Below are 5,796 nucleotides of genomic sequence, written 5' to 3'. Positions count from 1 at the left end.
GTTTTTTTCAACACATATCAGGCGCAGTCCTGACAGCCTTAGTGCTGATGCTCTTTTATGAGTATAACGGGCGCTGTCCCGAAAGATGTGTTTTTTTAAACACATATCAGGCATAGTCCTGACAGCCTTAGTGCTGGTGCTCTTTTATGAGTATAACGGGCGCTGTCCCGAAAGATGTGTTTTTTAACACATATCAGGCATAGTCCAGACAGCCTTAGAGCTCTTTTACATTACATAATATGTACACATCAATCATAAAATTAAAACCGACTCTCAACGCTCTACGAGAAACATTCGGCGGTCGCACGCCGCGCCCGTTCCAATGCCGACGTAGACTATTGCTCTCGGTATATTTGTGGAGCGAAACCGTCGAGCGCACTGCGCCGGCCGGTTCACGTTGATGACAGCCTTAGTGCTGGTGCTCTTTTATGAGTATAACGGGCGCTGTCCCGAAAGATGTGTTTTTTTCAACACATATCAGGCGCAGTCCTGACAGCCTTAGTGCTGATGCTCTTTTATGAGTATAACGGGCGCTGTCCCGAAAGATGTGTTTTTTTACACATATCAGGCATAGTCCTGACAGCCTTAGAGCTATTTTACATTACATAATATGTACACATCAATCATAAAATTAAAACCGACTCTCAACGCTCTACGAGAAACATTCGGCGGTCGCACGCCGCGCCCGTTCCAATGCCGACGTAGACTATTGCTCTCGGTATATTTGTGGAGCGAAACCGTCGAGCGCACTGCGCCGGCCGGTTCACGTTGATGACAGCCTTAGTGCTGGTGCTCTTTTATGAGTATAACGGGCGCTGTCCCGAAAGATGTGTTTTTTTCAACACATATCAGGCGCAGTCCTGACAGCCTTAGTGCTGATGCTCTTTTATGAGTATAACGGGCGCTGTCCCGAAAGATGTGTTTTTTTCAACACATATCAGGCGCAGTCCTGACAGCCTTAGTGCTGATGCTCTTTTTTGAGTATAACGGGCGCTGTCCCGAAAGATGTGTTTTTTTAAACACATATCAGGCGCAGTCCTGACAGCCTTAGTGCTGGTGCTCTTTTATGAGTATAACGGGCGCTGTCCCGAAAGATGTGTTTTTTTACACATATCAGGCATAGTCCTGACAGCCTTAGTGCTGGTGCTCTTTTATGAGTATAACGGGCGCTGTCCCGAAAGATGTGTTTTTTTAAACACATATCAGGCATAGTCCTGACAGCCTTAGTGCTGGTGCTCTTTTATGAGTATAACGGGCGCTGTCCCGAAAGATGTGTTTTTTTACACATATCAGGCATAGTCCTGACAGCCTTAGTGCTGGTGCTCTTTTATGAGTATAACGGGCGCTGTCCCGAAAGATGTGTTTTTTTAAACACATATCAGGCATAGTCCTGACAGCCTTAGTGCTGGTGCTCTTTTATGAGTATAACGGGCGCTGTCCCGAAAGATGTGTTTTTTTACACATATCAGGCATAGTCCTGACAGCCTTAGTGCTGGTGCTCTTTTATGAGTATAACGGGCGCTGTCCCGAAAGATGTGTTTTTTTAAACACATATCAGGCATAGTCCTGACAGCCTTAGTGCTGATGCTCTTTTATGAGTATAACGGGCGCTGTCCCGAAAGATGTGTTTTTTTAACACATATCAGGCATAGTCCTGACAGCCTTAGTGCTGGTGCTCTTTTATGAGTATAACGGGCGCTGTCCCGAAAGATGTGTTTTTTTTAACACATATCAGGCATAGTCCTGACAGCCTTAGTGCTGATGCTCTTTTATGAGTATAACAGGCGCTGTCCCGAAAGATGTGTTTTTTTAACACATATCAGGCATAGTCCTGACAGCCTTAGTGCTGGTGCTCTTTTATGAGTATAACGGGCGCTGTCCCGAAAGATGTGTTTTTTTAAACATATCAGGCATAGTCCTGACAGCCTTAGTGCTGATGGTCTTTTATGAGTATAACGGGCGCTGTCCCGAAAGATGTGTTTTTTTAAACATATCAGGCATAGTCCTGACAGCCTTAGAGCTCTTTTACATTACATAATATGTACACATCAATCATAAAATTAAAACCGACTCTCAACGCTCTACGAGAAACATTCGGCGGTCGCACGCCGCGCCCGTTCCAATGCCGACGTAGACTATTGCTCTCGGTATATTTGTGGAGCGAAACCGTCGAGCGCACTGCGCCGGCCGGTTCACGTTGATGACAGCCTTAGTGCTGGTGCTCTTTTATGAGTATAACGGGCGCTGTCCCGAAAGATGTGTTTTTTTCAACACATATCAGGCGCAGTCCTGACAGCCTTAGTGCTGGTGCTCTTTTATGAGTATAACGGGCGCTGTCCCGAAAGATGTGTTTTTTTTAACACATATCAGGCATAGTCCTGACAGCCTTAGTGCCGATGCTCTTTTATGAGTATAACGGGCGCTGTCCCGAAAGATGTGTTTTTTTAACACATATCAGGCATAGTCCTGACAGCCTTAGTGCTGGTGCTCTTTTATGAGTATAACGGGCGCTGTCCCGAAAGATGTGTTTTTTTACACATATCAGGCATAGTCCTGACAGCCTTAGTGCTGATGGTCTTTTATGAGTATAACGGGCGCTGTCCCGAAAGATGTGTTTTTTTAAACATATCAGGCATAGTCCTGACAGCCTTAGAGCTCTTTTACATTACATAATATGTACACATCAATCATAAAATTAAAACCGACTCTCAACGCTCTACGAGAAACATTCGGCGGTCGCACGCCGCGCCCGTTCCAATGCCGACGTAGACTATTGCCCTCGGTATATTTGTGGAGCGAAACCGTCGAGCGCACTGCGCCGGCCGGTTCACGTTAATGACAGCCTTAGTGCTGGTGCTCTTTTATGAGTATAACGGGCGCTTTCCCGGAAGATGTGTTTTTTTCAACACATATCAGGCGCAGTCCTGACAGCCTTAGAGCTCTTTTACATTACATAATATGTACACATCAATCATAAAATTGAAACCGACTCTCAACGTTCTACGAGAAACATTCGGCGGTCGCGCGCCGCGCCCGTTCCAATGCCGACGTAGACTATTGCTCTCGGTATATTTGTGGAGCGAAACCGTCGAGCGCACTGCGCCGGCCGGTTCACGTTGATGACAGCCTTAGTGCTGGTGCTCTTTTATGAGTATAACGGGCGCTGTCCCGAAAGATGTGTTTTTTTACACATATCAGGCATAGTCCTGACAGCCTTAGAGCTCTTTTACATTACATAATATGTACACATCAATCATAAAATTAAAACCGACTCTCAACGCTCTACGAGAAACATTCGGCGGTCGCACGCCGCGCCCGTTCCAATGCCGACGTAGACTATTGCTCTCGGTATATTTGTGGAGCGAAACCGTCGAGCGCACTGCGCCGGCCGGTTCACGTTGATGACAGCCTTAGTGCTGGTGCTCTTTTATGAGTAAAACGGGCGCTGTCCCGAAAGATGTGTTTTATTAAACATATATCAGGCATAGTCCTGACAGCCTTAGAGCTGATGCTCTTTTATGAGTATAACGGGTGCTGTCCCGAAAGATGTGTTTTTGTAACAGATATCAGTCCTGACATAGCCTTAGTGCTGAAGCTCTTTTGAGAGTGTTATGGGTGCTGATGTGAAAGAACACATTTCAGGCGCAGTCCCTGACACAGCCTTAGTGCTGGAGCTCTTTTGAGAGTGTTACGGGTGCTGACCTGAAAGAATACAAATCAGGCGCAGTCCCTGACACAGCCTTAGTGCTGGAGCTCTTTTGAGAGTGTAATGGGTGCTGACCTGAAAGAACACAAATCAGGCGCAGTCCCTGACACAGCCTTAGTGCTGGAGCTCTTTTGAGAGTGTTATGGGTGCCGATGTGAAAGAACACAAATCAGGCGCAGTCCCTGACACAGCCTTAGTGCTGGAGCTCTTTTGAGAGTGTTACGGGTGCTGACCTGAAAGAACACAAATCAGGCGCAGTCCCTGACACAGCCTTAGTGCTGGAGCTCTTTTGAGAGTGTTATGGGTGCTGACCTGAAAGAACACAAATCAGGCGCAGTCCCTGACACAGCCTTAGTGCTGGAGCTCTTTTGAGAGTGTTATGGGTGCTGATGTGAAAGAACACATTTCAGGCGCAGTCCCTGACACAGCCTTAGTGCTGGAGCTCTTTTGAGAGTGTTATGGGTGCTGATGTGAAAGAACACATTTCAGGCGCAGTCCCTGACACAGCCTTAGTGCTGGAGCTCTTTTGAGAGTGTTATGGGTGCTGACCTGAAAGAACACAAATCAGGCGCAGTCCCTGACACAGCCTTAGTGCTGGAGCTCTTTTGAGAGTGTTATGGGTGCTGATGTGAAAGAACACATTTCAGGCGCAGTCCCTGACACAGCCTTAGTGCTGGAGCTCTTTTGAGAGTGTTATGGGTGCTGATGTGAAAGAACACATTTCAGGCGCAGTCCCTGACACAGCCTTAGTGCTGAAGCTCTTTTGAGAGTATTACGGGTGCTGACCTGAAAGAACACAAATCAGGCGCAGTCCCTGACACAGCCTTAGTGCTGGAGCTCTTTTGAGAGTGTTACGGGTGCTGACCTGAAAGAATACAAATCAGGCGCAGTCCCTGACACAGCCTTAGTGCTGGAGCTCTTTTGAGAGTGTAATGGGTGCTGACCTGAAAGAACACAAATCAGGCGCAGTCCCTGACACAGCCTTAGTGCTGGAGCTCTTTTGAGAGTGTTATGGGTGCCGATGTGAAAGAACACAAATCAGGCGCAGTCCCTGACACAGCCTTAGTGCTGGAGCTCTTTTGAGAGTGTTACGGGTGCTGACCTGAAAGAACACAAATCAGGCGCAGTCCCTGACACAGCCTTAGTGCTGGAGCTCTTTTGAGAGTGTTATGGGTACTGACCTGAAAGAACACAAATCAGGCGCAGTCCCTGACACAGCCTTAGTGCTGGAGCTCTTTTGAGAGTGTTATGGGTGCTGACCTGAAAGAACACAAATCAGGCGCAGTCCCTGACATAGCCTTAGTGCTGGAGCTCTTTTGAGAGTTTTACGGGTGCTAACCTGAAAGAACACAAATCAGGCGCAGTCCCTGACACAGCCTTAGTGCTGTAGCTCTTTTGAGAGTGTTATGGGTGCTGATGTGAAAGAACACAAATCAGGCGCAGTCCCTGACACAGCCTTAGTGCTGGAGCTCTTTTGAGAGTGTTACGGGTGCTGACCTGAAAGAACACAAATCAGGCGCAGTCCCTGACACAGCCTTAGTGCTGGAGCTCTTTTGAGAGTGTTATGGGTGCCGATGTGAAAGAACACAAATCAGGCGCAGTCCCTGACACAGCCTTAGTGCTGGAGCTCTTTTGAGAGTGTTACGGGTTCTGACCTGAAAGAACACAAATCAGGCGCAGTCCCTGACACAGCCTTAGTGCTGGAGCTCTTTTGAGAGTGTTATGGGTACTGACCTGAAAGAACACAAATCAGGCGCAGTCCCTGACACAGCCTTAGTGCTGGAGCTCTTTTGAGAATGTTATGGGTGCTGACCTGAAAGAACACAAATCAGGCGCAGTCCCTGACATAGCCTTAGTGCTGGAGCTCTTTTGAGAGTGTTACGGGTGCTAACCTGAAAGAACACAAATCAGGCGCAGTCCCTGACACAGCCTTAGTGCTGTAGCTCTTTTGAGAGTGTTATGGGTGCTGATGTGAAAGAACACATTTCAGGCGCAGTCCCTGACACAGCCTTAGTGCTGGAGCTCTTTTGAGAGTGTTATGGGTGCTGACCTGAAAGAACACAAATCAGGCGCAGTCCCTGACACAGCCT

Source organism: Pieris napi, chromosome 18, assembly GCF_905475465.1.
Source record: "Pieris napi chromosome 18, ilPieNapi1.2, whole genome shotgun sequence".
Lineage (NCBI taxonomy): Eukaryota > Metazoa > Arthropoda > Insecta > Lepidoptera > Pieridae > Pieris > Pieris napi.
This window is presented reverse-complemented; position numbering follows the sequence as displayed.